Genomic DNA, 10,309 nt, shown 5'->3' with positions numbered 1-10,309 from the left:
CCCCCCCCCCCCCCAAAAGTGTTGGATGTTATCACTTCACATACAAGAGAAAAAACACTAAGAGCCCTACTGAAGGACCTGAAGCAATTATAACTCCTATTGTGCAGTTTATCTCAGTAATTATCATCATTATCCCCATTTTACAGCTTGCTGCCTGATGAGTTGAGGGGAAAATGATTTGCAGAAGGGTTCCAAAGAGAGGCCTGCCATGTTGGCTCACAGGCTAAGTGGGGAAACTGAGCCCATGCCACCAGACCAGAGGTTGTTCTCAGGGACCCTCAGTGCTCACGAAACACTTAAAACTTCCTTGAATTTATTCTGGGCTTCTCACAGCACCTTGATGTCGAGTCGGCAGGCGGGATCCCTCCCTGCAGCGGCGTGCTGCCAGACTCATCGCGTGCCGCAGCCCATCCTGCCGGCCTGCCAAGGGGCAGGCTTCAAACCGGGGGGGGACAGACAACAGGACACTCAGACCTGGATGTCTCTTCAGGCCATATTCCCACCGCCCCGGGGTCTCACTGCCTTCTCTAGTAAGAGAAAGGCCTCTCCTCGGGGAGGAGGCATGCCCTCCCACACATGCCAGCCAGCAACTAACCACACCATCTTCTTCAAAGTCCCGGACTCCTCTCTGCAGACACCTCCCTCCCTCCATGAACAAAACACAACGTTTAAACTCCCTGTCTCCTCCATCACCCTGCGCCAGACAGCATCACTAACAGGGTCTATGTCCACAGCCCTCTGCTTGGTGGCCCACTGCACCATGCTCCTGCCCTCACCTCCATGCCCTCCCTCATCTTAGGTAGATAAACTTTCCCCTCTGCTCCCTTGAAAGCTTACCTAAACAAGATGTCTTCAAAGGAGGATGGCTCAAACAAAGATAAAAATCAACAAATAAAATCGATCCCTACATGCATATGGGCTTCCTCATGTCACCGGTGAGGGAGCTATGGCCCCAGGCCCTGGCATGGCCACCATGCAGCACAGCCCTGCTCCAAGGGGCCCTCAGAGGCCTGTGGGCCAGCCCACTGGGTCAGCCCGCCACCCTCACCCCTTGGTATTTCTCACAGGCGGGTAGGCATTTTCATGAAAAAATTGAAAGTACCATTTCTTGGAGTCAGCTCTGCAGCGGTTCCCTGCAGCCGCTGAGGGAGGCACCATTTTGGGGGAGCCTGGTGGGCTCCCAGGGGCCCATGAACGCTGCAGAAATGGAGCACTGTCATCTGATTTTGGTTATCCGTGGGGCTCTGCTGCGCTGCCCTGACCCCGGCTGGGCTGTGGGTGCGTGATGGCTGCCCAGGGGTGGGCCACAGAACCACCATCAGCCATGGCCACCAGGGCGCCATGGTGGGGCAGGGAGAGACTGCCACCCCTCTGCCAAGAAAAAAAACCAGTATTTCCAGGATAAATCCAGGGAAAAAGAGCTAGAAACAAAACAGAGGGGATTCACACTTTATACTTAAAGGCTGTCTCTGACATGCTGCCCCACGCTGGGTACCCCATGGAGGAAAGAGGGAGCCAGAGAAAGGGAATGGCATGGCAGGTGGGGTGAAAGAGGTATGTGCCATGACCAGCAAAGGAAGGTACAAGGAGCTCCAGGAGAGATCTTGCCAGGCAGGCTGGGCTAAGGGGGTGGTTTTCCCCCATGCCAGGACGAGGTTCAGTGAGAGGACAGAGGGGAGGTCGCAGCAGGATTGCCTGGGGAGCCCGGGGACAGGAGGAGGAGAAAGAGGAGGAGGAGGAGGAGGAGGAGAAGGTCAGGCAAGGTGAGCGGGAACCAAACAAGGGAGGCTTTGCAAACAAAGTGCTTGGTATCGGAGCCTGAAATCAGTGCTGAGCCAGGGGATTTTTCCAAGGGAAAGGAGCGGTGTTCTCCTCTGTAGAGGAAAAAATAAGAAGTCTGGATTTGGGCAGCCGGGGACGCAGGGGAGGTCTCTGCAATAGTTAGTGTGAGCGGCAGGGCTAAGGAGTAAACCAGTGTCCCTCCTGGAAAAGCTTTCACAAATGAGAACAGGAAAAGCCAGGGAGGAAAAGAGCTTGGGCCAGAAGTATGAAAAGCAAAAAGGAGTTCAAAGCTGAAACAGCTGGAAAAGAAGGGGGAATTTCTCTCCTTCCTAAAAAAAAAAAAAATATAGAGAAAGAAAAAAGTGAGACTGCAGAATAAGGGCAACACCAAGCCAGAGCTCTCACAGAAGCAATCTCTCACAGAGATTACTTCCTAGCCCCTGCCACCATACAAACAGCATGATGGCCAGCTGCCCTACGGTACTGCAGCCCAAATCAGGAAGTCACAGCCCATGGCACTTGCTTTAATTTCTTCCCTTTGAACCCATAAAAATAGGTCAGGATTTGAAGTTAGTCACAAAGACTCCCTGTTGGAGAGGGCTACAGGTTCATGCAGGAAGATGGGGCACCTTCCCATCCCACTTCACTGCTGATCTGCAATGCCTCCTCCCTTGGCTTAAGCATGGGTATGGCAAGCCAGCATTTGTGGTTGAATGAACGTAGGACAGATAATAACTTTACAGTTATCTCTGTTCTCATGGACGAGGTACCGGTGACCCCAGAAGCAGTCAGGGAGCCAGGGGAACAGCTTTGGCCATTAGGCCTAAGTATTTCTTCCCCTTCTAAGAGCCGGGGGCCACAGCGGAGGCGTCACACCGGCTATTTCTGGGCACCCATCTCTCCCCTCCCTGCTGCATTTCCTTCATTGTGTTTGAGCTCTTTCCTATCTGTGGCTTTAAAATCTCCACCAATCTGCCAGGCGCCACTCAGCACAAAAGAGCCAGGGAGGGGGGCAGGGACTGGAAGACCCAGGGAGGGGGGGATCTGAACCCCCTAAAAATAGCCCTGCCGAGTACGACTGTTTTCCTGACACAGACGGTTCATTGTTAGACCCTGACACACCACTTCACCCTCCCTCCCCACCCCTCGACATACGCTCTTTCCTCTCCTGCCCCTCTCCAGTGCAGTTTCCTGTCTACTCCCATCTCCGTGGCCAGAGCTGGAGCGTATTGTGAAGCCTAAAGGCTGGTGTGGAGGCTTTTGTTTCTCTGACTACACGTCGGACATGTAGTGAGAGACAGCAGACTAGGGAGCTGCCTTTCAGCTCCCCTTGTCACAGGGCACTCACCACTCTCAGTTCCTAATTTCACCCCGTTCTCAGCCACAAACCTTGTCTCCCCCAGCTCTCACATTCTTTTCTGCCTTCCAGAGGACTCTCTCACCCCACATCACGATATGCTTTCTTCTGTGTGTCTATTTGCCCCATGCAAGCTTTTTGTTAGCTACTTTGCAGATCCCAGCACTTCAGCTACAAATGAAGGAGGCACTTCATGTTTGCATGCCACCAAGCCTTCTTGCTGCTGGCTGCCTACCCACTGCACGACACTGTAACCAGGAGGTACAACAGACCTATGCCCAGAATGCTGTACTTATGAGCCTGCACGATGACGTGATGTCATCACAGTGATGTCGTAGAAGGCAACCAGAAGAGAAGAAACGACCGCACCTTCTGCCTTGAAGGTACTTTTCTCCCACTTTGCTGTTTAGGGCATAGGGCAAGGATCTATGTCTGGAGACCAGGTGTAGTCACTGACATATTAGGAGCAGACATAAACCCCTGCCCATTCCACCTCCCTGAGTATCACCCCAGATGTAGTGAAGTCTGAAGTACGTAAGTAGCCTGATATAGCATGATACTCAGTTATTGACTATACACACCACAACTACGAAACATGCACCTATGTTTTTAGCCAGACTGCCTTCTCCCACTGTTCACACTCATTTCAGAGGTGTCTTGTGTACAGAAAAACAGATGAGGAACATATGTCCCTTTCCTTACCCAGAGCACAAACTTATCTGAGCAGTGACAGTTGCTTAATCCTGTGTTTGTACAGCATCTAGCTTAGAGGAACTATAATTTTTGACTGGGGACTCCAATTGTTCTTTATTTAAACAACATAAAGACTATTATAGAAAGGCTTTATGTCTCCCAGTATAAAACTCTATTGATAGTGCAATAATATAGGATAGTATTATAAAACAAACACTCAGATAAAAACTCTACCAGGCGAGACACACAGCTAGCAATAGCTTCCTTCATCTCAGAGACATGTTCTGAACCTTCTCCAAGCATCTTACCAATGAGATGACCCGTTTGGTTGAGGCAGGAAGGCCACAAACCTCACACCATGGAGCCATTCCAAACTTACATAGGCCTTTACAAGAGCATCCTGCCAGCAGCTTTTTGGGTACATGGAAAAGGCAGCTGGCAGCCCTGTGCTGAGTACAAGCAAGATAGCATGTCAGAGAGAAAGAGGTGATATCCTCCACACATTGCCTCACCTTAAATAACAACAAAGATTCACACCAAACCAGGAAATGTTTTTGCCTTCCTTTTTCCCCCAATCAGAGAGACCTCCCCCAAAGAGACCTACAGAAATTATATAACTTGCTTAAAACTACCTTGTGTGCCTATAGCAGAACAAAAAGCCAAATCAGCAGCTCTTATGAACTTGGGAAATGCCTTAACTATATGCCCATTCCCTCTCATGTCTTACGAGCCTGTGAGCACAAGTGATAACCGGGATTCTCAAGCACAGCCAGGATCTCTAGGAGGTGAGAAAACCTAATTGGGGAAGAAAATCCTGAGGAGATCTATCTATCACTTCAGACACCCGTTGCTTAGTCCCCATGTCCAGCAGCTATACTACCACAGCCTAAAGGAGAGCATAAGGCTTCCAGTATCTGTTCCTCACATTTGCACCCCGCTGGTTTTGCTGCAGTTTCCCCTACCCTTTATCCTGTATCTAATTTTCCAGCAGAAATGAGAAATCTGTTGAGCCAGAGGCCTATAACTCCAAAAGATAAACTACTTAGTCTCTCCTTCTTTCAATTCTGCCAACCAACAACATTACTACCATACTACAAAAGACCCCACATGTATAATTTCTGCTTAGCCCACCTCACCACCACTCAGAGGACACCGACACCAACACCCACTTCACTGCCTGTATTTCCACCTTCAGATGTCCCTGTCTTATTATCCATTCTGCTAATCATGTTGCTATGGGAGAAGGAAATTGTGAGTTAACCTGACTGTGTAAAAACAGCAGTCCATTGCACTTGCATTATTTTAATGGTGATGCAAAGCCAAGGACTGAGAAAGAATCTCTATTATAAGGAATAAGCTGGAAGGGAGGAAAGAAATTAGTTTAGGTGTTCACTCAAGCAATAATCTATTTTGATCACTTCTCTGGAAAATAAGGGCTGTTTTATAATAATCTTATTTGTTGAAAAAAAACCCCCAACAAACCGCTCAGGGGATTGTCACTATTTTAGGGATAAAAGCTAGCCTGTTATGTGCTATTTTTAGAAGTCACTTAAAATCTGACTTCTTTTATTCTGGGGTCTTCTCGCAATCACTTGAGAGAATCATCTTTTCTGTGAAAGAGTTATGTCTTGTTTTAGAACAAGCTTTCAACTAAGACTCCTTTTATTGCGTCTGACTGTCTAGCACCACAAGGAGCAGTTCCTATGAAGAATCACCAGCTATGATGATGGTCTCCAGCTAGGACAGACTGCTACTTCACCCCTTCTCTCTCTCTCTCTCTCTCTCTAGCAAGGCAAAGTATGATTTGGTGGCAGGAAGTGGGAAGAGCGGAAATTCAAGTTTGCAAAAGCCACATGTGGCTGTTGCAAACACCTCTACAAGAGGCTGTCAGCTGTGATGGGTAGAGTGCTAGCAGCTGTGGCAGGCAAGGCCAGGTGCTCTTGCAAGTGGCAGGCTCTGACACATTTGTTGTTTCTCATTTCTACTCGCTGAGCTAAGTCCCCGCAGGGAAAGCATGGGTGGATCTGCACAAATGATCTCCTATTGTCTTCTCTGCAAGGCTAACCATATCCTCTCTCCCTTCTAGCCTTTCTCTTCCTGCCTTGCACCACATCCCTCTTCACGGTCAGGTGCATGCCTAGGTTAAGTGGAAAAAACACTTGCCTTTCTACTATGCTCTCAAATGCTGAAGGTACCGAGCAGGGAAATCAGCTACATGGGGAGATACCTTCTGCCTGAGATTTGAGTGCCTCCCCTCTCAGGATGTATAATATTAAAGCTCCCCGTATACTCCCTCAGGGGAAGCCACATTTCTCCTTTAACATTTCCTTACCTGTGCCCTGGCTCTTCTAGCAGGAGGTGTTTTCTGTGGGGATGTGCCAGGCTCTGGAGGATGTTTTTAAGCTTCTTTTACACACTTGCTTTCTCTTTTCCTCTGCTTTCAGAAATGTCACCAGCCCTGCAGTGCTGTCAGCAACATTATTTAGCTTGAATCCTACTGAGTCTCAACACCTCCAGGCAAAGGTGGCACAAAGCTATCTTCTTTCCATCACAGGCCGAAAGGGCTTGGCTTGCCTTCACTCTGACACCTCATTGTCTAAATCTGTAGTTCAGATTATTTCCTGACTTATGATGGAGTTATATTGGGTGTGAATTATGGCAGAAAGTACCCAGAAGACTTCAGGCTGAAACCAATAATATTCTCTCTGTGCTTTGCAACTACTTACACAGCTTAACAGGCTGCTTTCAACCTTTATGGCTAGTGTAGCATCGTTGTAGCTGGCCAATACTATCAATCTGGGGACCCCTCTCCTGTAACTGGGGTGGCTCTAGCAGGGCTGGTGTCCTTTCTGCAGACTAGCAGAGGGGTTTTGTTATCTTTAGAGTAAGCTTTGGCTAAGGAGCCTGGCTCCCTAACACTGCCCTGCTATATTTAGACCCTCTTCTGGTGTGCCCACCCAGTGCTGTTCCCCTTGTTTGTTTCCTACCAAACAATGAGACCTGAAAGAATTGCTTGGAAAGGGGCCAATGCTCTTGCAAACGAAACTGTCAGGCGGCCAAGCCTTGCAAGGGCCCTTTGTAACATACTGTACTGGGGAAACGGGAAGCAATTGTCCCTCTTGCTTCAACCTCCAGCGTGGACTTTTTTTCCCCCCTCGCTAAGAGCTCTGGTGGTGTGGCCCTGCCCCAGGGACTGTCTTTGAGGAGGTGTCAGAAGACATGGGGGGAATGCCAAGGGGCAAAACATCAGGCTGGCGAGGAGCGATGGAAGATCTGCTCTCTGTTCTCCCTCACCTCTAATCCTGTATTCCTGCCAGCGCGTGTTTCAGCAGCAGGTTGTTCCTGGAAAGCCTTTGCTATCTGCCCTGATTGTAGCAGAAGCTGCTCATGTACATATAGGGTTACAGGTGTGGTCAGATGCCCTTCTCACTCACCCTCTGTTTCTTTTCTGTGCTCTTGTGGTGTTTGGCTACAATTTTCTACAACCTCAGCACTGTAAAGGGAGAGAAAAAGCAGCCCCAGCCGTACTGGTGTGCAGGGCAAGAACCAAGTTAAGATTACTTTTGCTTGTTTTAAGCAAATGGAGCCAAAGGAAAAAACAAAGGAGGAGAGGGGAAAAGCCAGACAAGGAGAAAAGAGAATGAACAGAGATTTCTTTAAGACAGAGGGGTCTGCCTGATCCACAGCAGCCTAAATGATGAGAGCCTGGAAATTGCAGGTTTGCATCCAAAACAGATTTTGTTCCATTACCTTAAGTTCCAACTTTGTTTCTTCTTTTGGCCTCCTGAGCCAAACCCTCTCTAGCCAGAAAAGGACATGTATATCCCTGAGGGAAATTCCAGGAACATCCTTCAGTTGGATCTGGTTTGGGTTTTCCTTTAGGCCCATAAGCATTAGAGAGGTCAGAGCTTGCGAAAAAATCGATGTCAACATTTCCAGCAGGGGAAGAAAGGTGCTGACTACCAAAATTATAGCAAAATTTAGGGCAAGAGAAAGATCACTTAAAAATGCATCTGCCCAAACCACAGAGGCATCTCCTCGTCCTGCCTGAGAATTGGGGTGTAAATTTCCTGTGTGGAACAGGGGGACCACGCGTGCTCCCAGTAGCAGTGTGTCATACTCTCACTTGACTGATAACCACTTATGCACTGTTCTCTACAAGTTTAAGAGATGCTGGGATCAATCCAATGGCTTGATTTATAGTTATGTAGCATCTTTTTTGTAACAATACCAAGTATTGGCAACTTGAAAATGCAACCAACTTTTAAGAACAGCTTAGGAGAATGCATGCTGGCAGGAAAAATGCAGCTGGGGGTGAAATAAATAGATATTTTGACACTGTGGGCACATAGCACCAATTCATAGGTATTGTAGGACAGAAGCGTCTATTAGAAAGATATTGTGTAGATAAGTGGAGAGTATAGGGAGCAGTTCAAACGTTACAGCGGGCTAATCAGGTAAAATTAAAAAAAAAATGCCAAAGGGAAAGGCTGCATTTCAAACTGACCCTTTACAGACAGGGTCTGTAGGATACAGAAAGCAGGACACTGCGCTGTTGCACTTCAACGTAACTCAGAGGACAACTGGCATTAATATGGCATTAATAAAACTGGAGGAGTCAATTGGGGGTGGCCCTTGTTATAGGAAATAAGACAGTTTCATATGCATTGGGTTTTCTGGATTGTCATACATAGCAACTGTCTTAAAGTCCCAGCTCTTGGAGTCCAGAGATTTCTTGTAAGAATCTCAGTTTTCAGTATCAGCCAGTACCGAAAAAGCTACAGTCCTCATTAGTGTATAGAGAAAATTTAAAGATACAAACTCTAAAAGCTGGGAATATTTTGGATGGTGGGCTGAAAAACAAAGGCCTGCTTCTACAGCAGCTCCTAATTTGGTACACACAGGCTGGCCGAGAAATCTGGGATCCTCTTGGTTCATGCTGCAATAATAAAGGGGGTTATTTCATACTTGCTGTTTATTGCAGAACACAGATCCTCTGTGCTCAGTGACTAAAGATCATTTGTGGAGCTTTAATAGTCAACAGGAAATTATATTCTTATTTTGCCAAATCACTTTATCACGATGCCATTATGAAAAGACTGTTCCTCTATTTTAGTGGTTGCTTAGGAGACGCAAGAGGGATTGGCCTGCAGCCACTTCCCTCTTCTGACTCTCCCCAAGATAGTGCTGCAGCCCCTTACCTATAAGAAAGCCACCGGGCCACTGCTTCAATGGTCAAGGAGATTTTACACTTGGGGTTCTTTTGTGATCTGATGTGGCAGCACAGCCAGGTGGAGGAATTCCTGAACTCCAGCTGAATGGGAAACAGAAAAGCTTAGCACCAGGGAGGATGAGGGGAAGAAGGGGGACTAATGACACTCTGAGAAGCTGAGGGGTGGCAAGGAAATGGCTGATAGTTCTCTGAGGAACCTGTGGCAAAAACCTGCATTTGGTGGTTGAATGGTGGGCCCTGTTCTTGGAGAAGTCTCTCGCAGAAACTCGTTTAGATGTGTAATGGAGTGGGAGCAATGGGAGGACTGCCTAGGGAGGAATCATAGCTGCCTTTTTTTTTTTTTTTTGCTTTAACCCTTTATTTTAAATGGATCTTCCTTTTAGAAAGTGAAGCTGCTTGAAAATGAATGTGAAATTTTGACACAGTGTATTAAAGGCCTAATGTCACACCAGCAAAGTGAGGCAAGTCACCAGTGCAAAGTCTAGGAGCAGTCTGCTGAAATCAAAAAACTCTTTTCCCTCCAATTTGCAGCCTTTTCTGGAAGTTCTAGGAGTAAATTTATCCTTTTTTTTTTTTTTTTTATTCAATAACTAATGTTCTAATCAGCACTAAGAAGTTCAGATCAAGTTGGAAAACCAAGGAAGACTACATTTTCTTTTTTGGTCTCAGTATAAATGAGACTTGAAAGGCTGAGATCTATTAGCTCTAAAACCTTGTAAGACATATTGACCAAAAAGAAACAATTAAATTCACTACCTACAGATAATAAGTCCTTTCCTAGCTTAATCGGTTTTTATCAACTTGTCTTGTATATCCTGCACAGCTACTGTGTAGCTTCATTATCTAATAAAAAGCAGAATTAAAATGCTGGCTTTCTGCATCTTAATTGAATTCCAGTTCTCCAAAAATAGCTTGACACAAATCAAAGTAAAAAAAATAATTATCATGTAAATAAGCAATGCCATTCACTATTTCCTAACATAACTAAATGCAAATTATGAATCTGAATAAATGTGAGCAATTAGATTGTTCTATTTACATGTGCAGAGAGCCCAGGCTAGCAAAAAGTTACCAAGTTTAGTGAAAAGGCTATATTTAGCTTCAAATCAGGATGCTTTAATTACCAGCTAACAGGAAACAACCTTTTCAGTTTAGTTTAGTTTTGTTTTCTGGTAATTTTTGTGGGGTTTTGGAAATAACTACAAATGTGAAGCATAATTAAAATAGATTGCTCCAATCATCCT

This window comes from Calidris pugnax, unplaced genomic scaffold (assembly GCF_001431845.1).
Source record: "Calidris pugnax isolate Ruff unplaced genomic scaffold, ASM143184v1 scaffold225, whole genome shotgun sequence".
Taxonomy (NCBI): domain Eukaryota; kingdom Metazoa; phylum Chordata; class Aves; order Charadriiformes; family Scolopacidae; genus Calidris; species Calidris pugnax.
This window is presented reverse-complemented; position numbering follows the sequence as displayed.